Source organism: Uranotaenia lowii, chromosome 1 (genome assembly GCF_029784155.1).
Source record: "Uranotaenia lowii strain MFRU-FL chromosome 1, ASM2978415v1, whole genome shotgun sequence".
Lineage (NCBI taxonomy): Eukaryota > Metazoa > Arthropoda > Insecta > Diptera > Culicidae > Uranotaenia > Uranotaenia lowii.
The window spans coordinates 130,160,948-130,176,292 of record NC_073691.1 but is presented as its reverse complement, the minus strand read 5'-3'; the positions used below and the strand labels follow the sequence as shown (position 1 = coordinate 130,176,292).

Here is a 15,345-nt window from a genome sequence, read left to right as displayed (position 1 = left end):
GAACGTAACAACCGTGTTTCTTCAGGACGTTCAGACGTTTATTCAAACACTCTTTCACGTAAATTTTTTGGTTGACAGTCCCGGAAGCTATGAAAATGCTGCTTTTCAAGCCGCTGGTACAGCTGGCTTGCCAAACCAGATATTTCTTCGCGAACTATTTTTTTTTTTTTTTTTGTTTCGATTATAGTCGTTTTACCATCTTTATGGCATTCGCGACTTTATCAACGTTGCAGTTGGCGGATCGTTATTGAAAAACTTATCCGGTACAACTGTGACTCTTGGGCTCGAACTCGTGGACATCGGCTCAGGAGACAACAGACTTGCCAACTGAGCTATATCACAAGCCCCTTCGCGAACTATGATAGTTTCATGTGCTTGAAAATATCTGCTGCCTTTCCCCTTCCTTTTGCCGTATAAAACTCCTGTCCCGGAAGCTGCTTGTAGTCGGCTTTGACGTAGGTTTCGTCGTCCATTACCACGCAGTCAAACTTGCCGGTCGTATTTGTTTATCATCGCGATTTGGAGTCACCACCTTCTTGTAAGTCGATAGTCTGGCTCGTTTTTTGGCTCGATGCACGGTTGTAGACGATACACCCAGCTTATTTGCGGCATCTCGGAGAGAGAGGTTAGGGTTTCGCTTGAAACTACCGGCAACTCTCTTTGTCGTTTCAGCGGCTTCCGGTTTTCGATTTCCCCCCGATCCAGACTTCCTGGCTGTCGACAAACGTTCCCCAAACACTTTAATTACATTTGTAACGGATGATTTGGCAACTTTTAGCGATTTTGCCAGCTTTGCGTGCGAGTAGCTCGGATTTTCGCGATGCGCGAGCAAAATTTTGATATGCTGCTCTTCTTCCTTGGACGGCATTTTAACAACTGAAGAGTGAATTCCAAAATCAAAATAGGAGCAACATTCTACACACACACACACCTTCAAAATGAGGGGTGTTCAGGTTTTTTAAATGCAGAATTGAAAGAAATACGTCAAGCAGATATTTACTAAATTTTGATCGTATCATCCTTTATAGGTTTTATGCAATGATATAGTATACAATATTGTTGCATACAAGCTTTTATTCCAATTTATTGGTTTTTTGCATTATTTTTTATTATCCCCCCTCGTGATGTTCCAACTCCGAGTGACAAAAGAAGGATTTGAAATTTGTTCCGGCCTTATTGATATGATTTGCAATTGACTAGGAAGTTGAGATGAGCAGAAACTACGACACGGTGGTATGCACTTGTGCTGGTGAGTTTTCGCAAATCCAGTAAAGCTTTCTTTAGCGTGAACTCCAACAGAATTGTGTTGGAAAACTACCTCGAAATGATATATGCGCGCCTTAATAAATCCAGAAAATTAATATTGAGGCTTAATTTGGTTTAAACTACAGGTCAGTGCTGCCATCTACGACTCGAACGTGGAAAAAGTGTGATTTACTGAAAAAAAATCAAAGTTTTTGAACTTCAACCTATTTTTATGATTCAAAATAAATGAAAAATTCCTTAGTTTTAGAGGGAATCTCTCCATATTTTTGGTCCTCTAAGCCCAAAAAAAGTAAACTTAAACTTAATTTATCCGTTGAACAGTTTGAAACAAATTGTAGAAGAAAATTTTGAAGATTTTCAATCATTCATATTATAACAAGGCAAAATCATAGTGGTATTATTCTTGTTTCGCTCACTGTATGTATGTTATATCTGGTTTAGGGGAGGTGAGGGCATAACGAGCACCCAGGGCATAATGAGCACTCCTTTTTTCTACATAAGTACGTATTTTCTTAAAGAAATTTTCATAAGGACTTGTTTCGTACTAACCATAGAATTAATTTTTCACCAAAAAAGAAATATCCTTTTCATCTTTACAGAAATAATAAATGATAACCAGCTAGGTTCTCAAGTGACGAAAATATTATAATTTTTGAGCACCACCAAATAAGCTTTTATGACCTTTAAATCATCTTGATCTGAAATGTTCGCACTGCAACATGATCTACACATTGTTTCTCAATTTTCAACATCATAAAATTTTTGATTTTTCACTTTAATCAATTTTAAAACGCTTTTTTACTTTAATTTGTTCACTAGAGGCGAACAGAGCACTATCAATGGAGGCATATTGAGCATGATGTATGGTAAGCATGGTAAGATGTCGGAGAAGTAATCAGTAGACTCGAGCTCGATTCCTGTTCGAGGGGATTTTTTTTTGCACATACCATTCATGATTGATTTTTTTTTTTGTTTCATTATACGACTAATAGCATCAAAGCATCATCCGTCAAACAAAACACCAGGAACATAATGTATGAGCATGTGTTAATTCTCTGAGTTCTACAAACAGACCTAGATTATTTTGTTATTGCTTTGTTTGATGAATCTACGCCTCACCGTTTAGTGCAATCATGATAATGAATGATAAATGCAAAAAAAATCACCTCGACTAGGAATCGAACTCGAGCCTACTGATTACCTCTCCGACATCTTACCAATAGGCCAAATCGTCAGACAATACAAGCTAAGCTGTAGCTCTATTACTCAGTTGACTCGAATTTGGTGCTAGAATCACCGGCAGAAAACGCTCATTATGCCTTCATTAATGGTGCTCATACTGCCTCGGGGGGTTTCCCATTATGCCTCTACAGTGACTGGTTTTCAGCTTTCAACAAAAAATTTTAAAATGCATTTTTAAACGTTTTTATCAACTTTTTCAAGTTTCATCCAATTAGGCAATAGACTATTTGAGTGTCTGAACACGAAACAATGATGTAATTCGCATATTACAGCTGTTCTCTATGGTTAAATAAGCGTTTTCCTTAAGGTGGCCATTATGCCCCCATCTCCCCTACCTATTGTTGAGTTTTATCATCTGTGTCAAAATTTTCTTTTTTGTCAAATCTTTTCAAACTTTGTTCTAAAGCTTGTGATATAGCTCAGTTGGAAAGTCAATTGCCTCCTAAGCCTATGTTTGTGAGTTCGAGCCCAAGAGTAAACATCGAACACGGTAACCAAAGTTAGTCAATTCTGTATAAAAATCCATACAGATTGGAGAAAAGTGTCTCCACTTAGTTTTATGTTTGGGCGCTTTACACAGAGCGTGAGCAAAAAGCTTTTACACATTCGAAAGCTTTCAGCCAGTTAGTCAATTCTGTATATTTTGACATGGGGATGCCCATGCATTTTGAAAATTTCATCGCAAAAGTAAAGTTGATTAGATATCTTCTAAAAAAATAATTCTCTTTCACAAAATATTTCTTTATTTCAAACAATTACATAATTAAAGGCAAGCTTAAACTTCTTAGTTCTGAAATTCTTTTCATCAATTCAAAAGCCGACATCGAAGTTCCAAATAATAGACCTGTTTTCTTAAGGATTATCGCTATCACCGGATTTACCCTTTCGGAACCAAACCGGAATGGGTTATATGGACACATGGCCACCATCGTGTTCCGCCTGGAAGGTGCTCCCCATGAGGCGTCCCCGGCAAGCTAATGGAGAACTATAATGAATTACGGGGAGACAAGGCTCAGCACAAGTTCTTCACCGACGACATCACGACCTCGGACCGATAGATCCTCCAGTGCCGTTCACTGAACTAAGCACTCTGCTCACCCAGGTTCTCTAATCGGAAATCGGAAAATGGAAATAAAAAAACTTATGAGTTTTAAAATATTTCTTGAGGATACTTCATATTTTTGTTCCTAAACAAAGCAAAAAAATTAGATCCAGCCATGAGCATGTGCTGGAACAAAAAATTATCATGATATTTAAACTCGAATAAATATAACTTTTCTATCTGTAGGTCATGAACCAAAATACTATAATACAACATATAAATTCAATTCGAAGTAAGATATTGTAAATCAATTTTATTATCGAATTCGAATTACTGTTAGATTTCTTCTATTAATTTCCAGATCTTATCAACAACAATAAATAGTGGTAAAAGTGCTAAGGAATTGAATACCTATCTTATTTGTGAGCATTACAATTGGATTAATTCGTGGTTTTTTTACCGCGTCGAATCAGCCACTGCACCTTCCAGCCTTTCTCTTGAAGGGTAACGACCTAATAGGAATCTGCAAACAGATAAAAGATACATAAATTGTACTGATCAACTACCATAGTTATTTGCTGCAGTTTCACTTCCTGCGTGCCCATAATTGCATTGGATTTCATGACGCTGCACCAGTGAAAAAAAACAGAAATTAAATAAGGTTTTATCCTTTTTTGCACGCAACTATACGACGAAAACTTACATCTTTCGTCGCTTTTGACAATCAATAAAATTGTTTTTTGTCTGCATGCATGATCTATTGACTATTTCGAGCCGGTCAGGTCAGGTTGGCCAGTACAACTCCAGTCGATATTTTTTAATTCCAGAGAATCAAGTTCAGCATCTGAAATCGTAATAAAGGTTCAACCGATTGAACATTTTTGTGACATTTAAATAAAGACCGAATACTTACCTAAAAATCTGTACTGACCATACCCAGGTAACGGGATTTTTCTCGGGTGATTGGAATCTCCGTTTTTGTCGTTAACCCTATGTTGTTCGGTCTCATACATTTTTTCAAATGACCGCAGCTGGCTTATTTGTCGGCTTCACCAAAGAATCGCCCTCAGATTACCGGTTGTCTCCGGTAAATCCACCGAATCAGTTTTCCGCGGTTAGTCCTTCATTTTTCCCACAACCTTCTCTTGACCACTTCGCAGTTTTCTGTTCGCGATGTTCCAGCACACTAACCAGTCGATTTTTCAGTTTTAGTACCTATTTCCGCCGGATTCTGCTATCGAAACTCCAAAAAAATAATTCGCATATCTCCATGAATGTTTTTCTTCTTGTTACTTGTTTTCTTCTTGGCTCTTTTTTTCATTAAAATAACAGAAAAAGCTCACAGTTAGCTTTGAACATCCCTTTTCAGCAGATTCCAACAACAGCAAACTTTTTATACAGAGCTGCATAATCGAGTGTTAGTTCAAATATGTATATTGGAAACCCAAAACTACTCAAAATTGAATTGGGGATATACACGCTAGAAACTATTAAACCATTTACGATTCAAAAATAACCATTTTTGACCTTTTCCCGGGAAATGTCATTTTATGAGTTCTCCATGAGAAGCCATAAAATGACTTCTAGGGGAGAAGTTCAAATATGGTTATTTTTCAATCGTAAGAGACAGCAACCTAGAGGTAGAAAAATGGTTATTTTTGAATCGTAATTCGGAAAGCAGAATAGCAAATGTGGAAATTTTCAAAATTGTAGATAAAAACTTAGAAAAAAAAACAATGTTTCATTTTTTTAATATTGTATTTCTTGTTTGTTCAACACTCTGGTTTCTCTGGTCCCGATTGGCTTTCCAGTAAAGCAAAACTTTGTTTTCCGGTTCTGCTCTGAACTTTTAGGAATGGCGTTTTTTTTTCATTTTTGATTGATTTTACTGGCGGATGTAACCAGCCAATCGAACAGTGTATTCCTCTACCTCCCTCAAATACTTCTTAGCCGAAGCGCCTTGATCTGGGCCGTTCCGGCCAATCCCGAATCGTTCTCATCATCGAAGTTGAAATTTCTTCCAGCGGCCTCAAAGGTTTGCCCCTCTTCCTCATCGCTGTCGTTTTATTTTTAAGATTTTTCCAGCTCCCGGCGAGCAGCCTTTCCGGAAGATTCTTCCTAGGCCGGTTTGGTTTTGTCAAACTGAAAATAACATGTAGTTTCAATGGCAAGTTGGAGGTTTTCAAAATCGAGCGATACTAACCTTACGTTTGGTCGCTGTTCCATCCGGATGAGCGTTTTTTGGATTTTTTCGTAGCTTTTCGGCGTTCCGCCTTAAAAAAGGAGCATCAATCAACTTATCCTTGACGACGAAGGACGAGACGATAAATTCCGAAGAAAATGCGGTTCCTGCAGAGTTTTGATTTTTAAAGTTCAATGTCTTTAAATAGGATGAATGTTAATGAATAAAACTTACCTTATGCGTTAATGGTTGCAGCAGTTAAGTCTTCACGTTGAATCCGGAGACTGTTGAAAAATTGTACTGCAAATTACTAATAAATAAAAAAAAATCGGAAAAATGCAGCGCGAAGAACGACCCCATGATTGCGGAAATGTACAATATTTTTCCGTTTTTTTTTAATTGAGGTTAAATTTTCATCCTTTTTTTGGTTAATACCCGAAAACTAGAAATATGGTTTAAATGGTACCATAAAATATTGTTGAAAAATAACCATATTGGCAGTTTTACAGGAAACACCAGAAAATGGTTATTTTTCAATAAAAAATGGTTAAATTAAAATGAGCGTGTACAAATTGTGAGCAACAACCGATTAGTTATTTTGAAGGTGTAATCGCAATACTATAAAATAATACACAATACATAAAATAATAACTCAATTTTTCCGTGCACACAGTTGTACCGGATAAGGTTTTCAATGACTGTCCGCCAACTGCATCTCTGATATAAAGTCGCGAATGACAAAAAAATATTTAAAACGACTATAATCGAAACAAAAAAAACTTTGTTCTATTTCTTATGGAAAATCAGCTTCCATGGCCAAAGTTATCAATTTCGTTCCCAATTCTGTCACCAATTTGTAGCCATCATCTGTACTTCCGAAACGCGTCGGATGCTCACATTTCTCCTCGCCTGTGTTCCATTGCGAGAACGGAGGGGAGTGGCGGGGACCAAAATTATGCATAAAGTAACTTTTCAATTTCAATTTCACAGAGTTTTGCAATTCTCTTGAAACAGATAAAATGCCACACATACCGGGTCCGCCGGTTGGAACAACACACGCAAAAAAACGAGGCTACCCAGCGACCCAAACAACGCGGCGGCGCTTCAAATTTTGGGAAAGCTCCAAATTGGAGCGGAAAGTAGACACTCTTTCCAGCTCAATGGCTGCTACCAATAATTTTATTTATATCTACTTGTTTTTTTTCGTGTTGTGTTGTTGTGCGCTGTCCGCAGGTGGCATAAAATTCGGGTGAACTTGAGCAGAAAACGAAATAGGCAAAAATCAACAAATGTTGGTACCTGGGTATCTATATTTTTTCGCTCCCCTCATAAAGTTTTTTTGCTGTCGGTTTGATCAAAATTTCCATGTTGAAAATAACACGAAAAACTACCTGAAGAAGAGGGAAGTGAAAAAAAAGTATAAACAAACTGCAGCTGATAGTTGAAAACGGCACGTTCTTCCGGCTGATCGGTTCCGGGAGCGAAATGTTTTTTTTTTTACTGTTGCATCTTTTGTTACCCCTATTTTGGTAGTGTGCCGGAAACTGACGCTCGAATGAGATCCGTGCAGATTCAATCACTCGTGTCTGATTCGAAACATTTTTATTCAAAAATCCCAAAAATACCTCGAAACGTGAGCTAAATTGATGCTGCGTTCGAGCGATTTTCGGCATAATTTTCCACCCGGTTGCAAAACGTATTGTTTCGTAATCGGGCAATTTTCAACGCCATTGCCGTCGTATGATTAATATGTAGGGGTTTTATTTCAATTTTCTGAAAAGCCAGATATTAATGGATGAACTTAGGGCCAGTTTACGTGGATTTGACATGGAAACTGGGGTCTTTTGACAAGAACACATTTTGAATATTCGTTCCTGTTACTTTTTTTTTTAAATTGTAATTTACAATTCGAAAATGAAAATCGTCACAATTTGAGTGTGAACGTTCCTCAAATAAACAGTCGGAAAGTTTTGCGCAATCAATATTTGTTCGCCGAATGCTGCTGTTTGAAATTTTCCGTATCCCTTTTTAAGTTTATTGATTAAATTTGTCCAATGTTTCCGAATCGGAAGGCAAGGGAAAGTTCTCATTGAAGTAGGAGAACCCGAAAAAAAGGAAAAATAAAAACGTCCAAAGACGAATTCTTGACTAATTACCCAGTTTCCAAAGGAGGTTTCATCTCCCGTTCTGTCAAGGTTGAAATTTCGCAATAAAATAGCTACAAACACCAATGAAAAAACGTGCAATCTGGTCATGCTTGGGGGAGAAAAGTTTTCAATTTCTCCTTAGCCACCATCTCTTGACGGCTAGTAGGTATGTATCTATCTTGTTGGGTGGATGGCTGGTTGGCAGCTTTTAATTCTAACTTTCAGTGTTCTTGTCCATATTTTCCGACCAATCTCGCGGGAAACTCGCTCAATTAAAATGCCGCACAGATATATAACAGACGGTGGCTGGACCCACCTTCTTCGCGTAAACACAGAGTCAAGGTTGCCAGTTTTTCATCAAATTCTGGAACTTTGAAACTAAAAAAGCAGGATAAATCAGGCTTACAAAAATTTTTCAAGCGGATGCGTTTTACTTATCAACGCTGCAAATTTATAATGCTGAAATATGAAAAGTAGGTAGCAAAACCAGAATATTTCCTGCAATGCATAGTGCGGGTGGCATAGTGTTTGTATATTTTCAGGTCATGTATCACCAAACTCAAGAGATTAAATTATGGAATTGATCCTTGACATTTCTATTACTAACTACGTGTGAGAAATATGAAAAAAATAGGCAAAAACTTTTTGAAAATAAAAAAAAATCCAAAAAATTGTTTTTGGAAACATCGCCTCAACACTTTTGGAAATTCTAACAACATTTTTTGTGTCATCGCAAAAGTCCTCCTGCAATTGAAACAATGTTTTTTTTCAAATATGCATGATACATGAGACATGAGACATGAGACATGAGACAAGAGACATGAGACATGAGACATGAGACATGAGAAATGAGAAATGAGACATGAGACATAAGACATGAGACATGAGAAATGAGACATGAGACATGAGACAAGAGACATGAGACATGAGACATGAGAAATGAGACATGAGACATGAGACATGAGAAATGAGAAATGAGACATGAGACATGAGACATGAGACATGAGACATGAGACATGAGACATGAGACATGAGACATGAGTCATGAGACATGAGACGTGAGACATGAGATATGAGATGAGACATGATACATGAGACATGAGACATGAGACATGAGACATGAGACATGAGACATGAGACATAAGACATGAGATGAGACATGAGGCATGAGACATGAGACATGAGACATGAGACATGAGACATGAGACATGAGACATGAGACATGAGACATGAGACATGAGACATGAGACATGAGACATGAGACATGAGACATGAGACATTTTTTTTTTTTTTTAGTTGGTAACCACAGGTGGTAAATCCCGGTTTACGGATTGTATTCCAAGGCACGGCGAGCCACCGCGTCCCCCCAGTTTGCTACTCTGGGTCCATGGGTACAATGGGAAGACTCATGATATACTCCGTGTATACCCTCTACTCCCTAAACTCCACCTGGGGCCGCAGACCTGGTTCCCACCTCGAACTGTTTAGTACACTATGCTTCAATAGTGGGAGGTCTATTCGCGCTAATGCGCTCAAAGGCAATACTCATTAACGAGACCACTTTCAGCAAAACCTCTCATCCTTACGACTCGACGCCTGAACTCTCCTCTAACGACTTGAGAACCGACATCTCCTCGCAATGACTCGAGATTCCCACACAAACCTCTCCTCTTCGCGACTTGAGGCCTGATCTCTCCTCTAACGACTTGAGATCCGACCCCTCCTCGCATCGACTCGAGGTTTACCTCTCCTCTGCACGATTCAAGGCCCGATCTCTCCTCTAACGACTTGAAATCTGACCTCTCCTCGTAATGACTCGAGGTGACCACTTGTACCCCTCCTCTTGTTGGTAAGGGGCCTGATCCCTCCTCTTACGACTCGGGACCCGACCTCCTATCATAAAGACTCGGGGTTGACCACACAAACCTCTCCGCCTGAAGGTTTGAGGCCTGACCTCTCCTCTAACGACTCGAAGCCCGACCTCTTATCTTCAGGGTTCGAAGTTTGCCACCTTGCCCTTCGTGTGCCAGATCGAGAGCAGCTTATCCTGGACTCGCGCCTGTCACGGCACACGCGCGGGACTTAACGCAACGACTCGGATGATTCCCGACGAAGACGTCATCCTACACCGACTCGAATGGCTCGCCCGGCGTCGAGAGCCACTCTACCCGTGGGTATTCCCCGAACGTGGAATAACCCTTTCCCAACGATTTCCACTGCGAAGAAGGTCAAGTCTTATCCCCGCAGCTTCTGTCGTTGAGAACCGCTCTACTCGGATACTCCCCGAAGGTGGAGCATCCTACACACGAACACGGCGCACCCACGGCATCCGCTACGCAGAAGGTATTGTCTTATCTTTGTAACTTCAAACCGTGGGGTCGGACGCACTCTACTCGACAGCCCCCCGTCGATGGGGTCAGTCTACTCCGACCGTTGTCCGGTCTTCTTTATCCCCCTTGGTTGGCAACCCTAGGATTTTTGGCCCGCGGATTTTCCTGCCCGTTGTGTGCCAAATCGAGAGCAGCTTATCCTAGACTCGCGCCTGTCACGGCACACATTCGGGACTTGGAACGCTACGACTCGGATGTTTCCCGACGGTGACGACATCCTACACCGACTCGAGAGGCTCGCCCGGCGTCGAGAGCCTCTCTACCCGTGGGTATCCCCCGACAGTGGTTAACCCTCTTCCCTCGAGATCCGCTACGAGGAAGGTAAAGTCTTATCCCCGCAGTTTCCCTCTTAGGAAGCGGAACTACTCGGATACCCCCCGACATTGGGGTATCCTACACACGTTCGCGGCGCACCCCTGACCTCCGCTACGCAGAAGATGTTGCCTTATCTTTGTAGCTTCGATCAAGGGATCGGACGCACACTACTCAGATGCTCCCCGCCGATGGAGTCATCCTACACCGTTCGCGGACTGCCGTTGGTTCCAGCTCCTCTGCAGGGCAGTCATGATCCGGGTGAACCCATCGCTGACCGCGTGCCAAGTGTTGGAATCCGCACACATCCTCTGTACAACGTTATCTGCTGTCGTGTCAGGCCCACAGGCGGCAAATATGGAAGTACGTACCGCCGCAAACCTCGGACAGACAAACACCACATGTTCGGGTGTTTCCTCTACGTCACCACAATCTGGGCAATATGGCGAAGCCACATGTCCAAACCGGTAGTGGTACTTCATGAAGCATCCATGACCAGTCAGGAATTGCGTCATATAGAAGTCCACTTCACCGTGCCTTCTTCCGATCCAGCTCCCGATGTGCGGGATCAGACGATGGGTCCACCTTCCTCTCGTTGAGCTGTCCCACAGCTGCTGCCAGTTGGACATCGAGTCCTCATTGGCGAGATCTCGAACGTTGGGCGTGTCTCTGTTGTCGTAGCAATAGACATCCTCCTCTAGCAAAACCGAGATGGGCATAACACCCGCTACTACACAGGCGGCTTCGGACGACATGGTCCGGTATCCGCTGATAACCCGCAGGTTCATCAGCCGCTGAACGCTGCTAAGTCGCTGCAGGTTACAGCTTCCTCCCAGGGCCTACCTCCAGGCCGCTGCTCCGTACCGCAAGATCGAAGTGGTCACACTTGCAATGATCCGCCTTTTGCTGCTTTGGATAGCCGAAGAGTTCGGCATCATTCGTGTGAGTGCGGCCGTGGCCATTGCCGCTCTCTTGCACACGTGTTCGACATGGCTCGTGAAGCTGAGCCTGTCGTCAATCATCACCCCTAGGTACTTAATTGCGCGTTTAGACACGATGTTGCACGGTCCAACGGCAATGGTACCTGTTTGGGGTGATTTCAGGTTGGTGATAAGCACCATCTCGGTTTTGTGGTGGGCTAGACGCAGGCACTTGGAGTGCATCCAGCGTTCCACTTCCTGGATAGCTACCGTGGCCAGTAGCTCAACCTCCGCTGTTGAGGAGCCCCTCGCCAAGAGGACTACATCATCTGCAAATCCTACGAGTTCGGCTCCCAATGGGAGGCTCGTTCGTAGGAGTTCGTCGTAAGTGATGTTCCACAGAACCGGGCCGAGAATTGACCCCTGTGGAACACCCGCCGAAACCTCTTGTGTTCGCAAACCCTCGCCGGTCATATACTGCAGTTGGCGATTGTGGAAGTACCTTTCCACAAGCCTATACAGATATGCCGGGATCCTCATTTGGATGAGCGACGACGCAATCGCTGTCCAACTGACACTGTTGAAGGCGTTCTTCACATCCAGAGTGACAACCGCGCAAAAGCGGAGCCCTCTCCTCTTGGTCAGCCTGGCTCTGTCCGCTACCTCGATGACCGAGCGGATGGCATCTACGGTGCTGCGACCTCGACGGAAACCAAACTGTTTCCCCGAGAGTCCGCCCTCACTTTCCGTGTATCTCTGAAGTCGGTTCTGAATCACCTTCTCCAGGACCTTACCCGCTGTATCCAGTAGACAGATCGGCCGATATGCCGATGGGTCTCCTGGACGCTTACCCGGCTTTGGCAGAAGAACAAGTTTCTGCCGTTTCCACGTGTCAGGAAACACCCGTTCCGTCACGTATCGTTGCAACGATGTTCGGAACATATCGGGGAATTCCCTGATCGCGGCCTTCACCGCGACGTTCGGAATGCCGTCCGGTCCGGAGGCCTTCCTCGGTTGGAGAGACTTGGCGATCTCGCGAAGTTCTTCCACCGTTATCCTCTCTTCGGCGCTGGTGTCCCAGTCATACGGGACTGTTGGCCAGCGGGTAACATCGTGCTGTGGGAACAGCTCATTGATGATGACTCTCAGTTTATCGGGGCACGTTTCAGGTGGTGCGCCCCCACTTTTAGTTCTGCCCATGACTATCCGATAGGCATCACCCCATGGACAGTCGTTGGCGTCACGGCATAACTGTTTGAAACGTGCCCTCTTGCTTGCGTTGATGGCCCTGCGGAGGGCCGATCTCGCGCTTGTGAAGAGTGGCCTACGCTCCGTTCGCTCTACTTGGGTCCTTGCGTTCTGCATCCTGCGCCTTGCCCTATGGCAGTCGGCACGCAGACCCGCAATTTCCTCCGTCCACCAGTAGACGGGTGGCCTAGTGCTTTTATGCTTGGCCCTTCTCGGCATCGCAGCATCGCAAGCGCGAGCTAGAACCCTCGTCAGTTCTTCCGCGGACAGGTTGTCCAGGTTCCTCTCCCAGTGCAACGCTTCGACAAAGACGTTCTGGTCGAACTGCGTTGTCTTCCAGAGGCGTTCTCCTGTACGAGACTCGCGTCTACCTGTCCGCGTACTTGAGCCTAGCCGATAGCGAATTGCGAAGTGATCGCTATTCGTGTAGGCCCCGCTCACCATCCAATCGCTTACCAACCCCGGGCTACCGAAGGTGACATCTATGGTTGACTCGCTCCCGTTCCAACTTTGGTAGGTACTGGTATTCCCTACGTTGGCCAGATCCACATTAAGCCTCGCCAGGGCTTCTAAAAGAGTTTGACCTCTGGGGTTTGTGAGGCGGCTACCCCATTCAACGGCCCACGCGTTAAAGTCGCCAGCAATAACGATGGGGCTTTTCCCCATTAGCACATCCACCATCTTGTCAACCATAGTGCCAAACCTCTCCAAGGACCACCTTGGGGGAGCATAGCAGCTACAGAAGTAGATCCCGTTAACTTTGGCCACCACCATGCCTTCGTTTTCCGTCGCCACAACTTCTTGTATGGGGAAACTACCTGTAACCCATATCGCGGCCAGTTTGGCATCATCAGTCGCCCAATTAATGCCATTCGCAGCTCTGCGATATGGGTCTGCCACTAGCGCGATGTCCAACTTTTCCTCAACTGTCATCTGCCGCAACAGCTGGTGTGCTGTGTAGCAGTGGTTGAGGTTAAGTTGGACGACCTCTATGCTCTTGGCGCCCGGGGTGGTACCGCCTGCGCCTTTGTGTAGGCGGGGCACCTAGGGTTGCCAACAGCGTGGTCTCCAGCGCAGACAGGGCATTTAGCAGGCTTTTTGCAGTTAGCCGACTTGTGGCCGGTTTCGCTGCAGCGCCAACATATGCCACTTCTGTCTGGCCCAGTGCAGTCGAACGACTTGTGACCGTTCAACAGGCACTTGAAGCACCGGTCCGGTTGCTGGGGGGTGGATATCTGACAGATAGACCATCCCACCTTTAGCCGCCCACACCTAAGTGCGGCGTTTGCTGCTGCAACCGGAAGTTTGACCAGCCCAATCTGCATACCAGATTTGGGAGGGCCATTCCGCAGACGAACCGTCATCTGGTCAGAGCAGATTTTGCACTGCTCGACCAGTGCCACCCGCAGTTCGTCTTCCGTTGTGACTTCATCCAGGTTTTTAACCCGGATGGTCACCTCCTTACAGAGGGCACGCACCTCAGCCTTGTCGCCAAGAGCTTCGGCTGCCTTAACCGTAAGGGTCCCGCTGGAGTTTCCAGCACCACGCTTCAGTTCGAGGATCATCTCGCCGGTGCGTGTCCGACGGATCCTCCGAACTTTCTCGCCTAAATCGGCGAGATCTTCGTTCGTACGCATCTGTCGCAAGACATCTGCGTACGTGCCCTCAGGTGCTTTGACGACAATCGCCTCGCCCCTCTCCCTGACGCGACGTTTGCGTCGTTGGGGTTGGGGTTTGGCTTTTCCCGTCTCCGTACCTTTGGGCCTTCCCCTTTTGCGCGATACCGTCCGCCATCCGGTATTTGCGCTCGTCGGCTCATCTGCCTTTTTGGCAGGGCCTTCCGCCCGCTTGGAAGCGCTGGCCGCAGGATCCTGCCAGACAGACGGATCCTCCGCTCTTTTCTTAGGGTCCCCGGGTCTGAGTTCCCCGGGAGACCCTCTCTTACGCTTGCTGTTGCCAGCAAACGCAAGGCTGCCCTCTGTTTGGGCAAAGGCATTGACCTTCTTTGGGCGGATGGTGTCCGCCCTCAGAGGGGTCTCTGCCGGCCCTCGCTCTTTTGGTCTGGCGGCCTCGGGCTCCGCAAGCCGTTCCACCACAGCTTTGTTGGCTGCGATGAAGAGCTGCATCACCCTGGCTAGCTTCTCGCGTATTTCCTTGTGGATGTTGGACTTCCCCTTCACACATTCCACAAGGTCAGCGATGCCAGCCATGGCCGTGACCAACTCTACTGGAGCTCCCGGATCTTGGAGTTCCGGGGAGCTCAGTAGGTCTTCCAGCGCTTCTTGTACTTGTTCGTACGGGTCCGCTCGCTCATCGCACGGTGTTTCCACCGACGTTGCCGTCGGGTCCACCGGTTTGGCAGATTGCCTAACCGGTGAACGCCTAAGGCTACTCCCGCCGAACGGATTCGGGCTTTCGCCTTTATCTGTTCCGTCCTTTTTTGTTTCTTTCTGATTTTTTGGCATATTTGATCCCACGAGTAATCAGGTAACAAACGGTCCACTGCGCCAGTGACCTGCTTAGCGCAGCAAGGACTGGGATACTGTGGGGTGTGTCCCGGTGCCCCACAGGCAACCGTTAGAGACTGGCGTGACTT

General features: G+C 45.0%; 1 protein-coding gene and 1 long non-coding RNA gene across 6 annotated transcripts in view; one reads left to right on the top strand and one right to left on the bottom strand.

The window, feature by feature from the left end:
- The window catches only part of LOC129740007 (disintegrin and metalloproteinase domain-containing protein 10), a 776,101-nt gene that overhangs the window by 94,989 nt on the left and 665,767 nt on the right, over window positions 1–15,345 (top strand). The gene's annotated exons all lie outside the window — the stretch shown is intronic.
- LOC129740010 (uncharacterized) lies at window positions 5,163–6,072 on the bottom strand. The gene is made up of 3 exons (XR_008736069.1): window positions 5,967–6,072; window positions 5,754–5,899; window positions 5,163–5,692 (listed from the first exon to the last, which is right to left on the bottom strand). It is a non-coding gene; the product is annotated as an uncharacterized LOC129740010 (long non-coding RNA).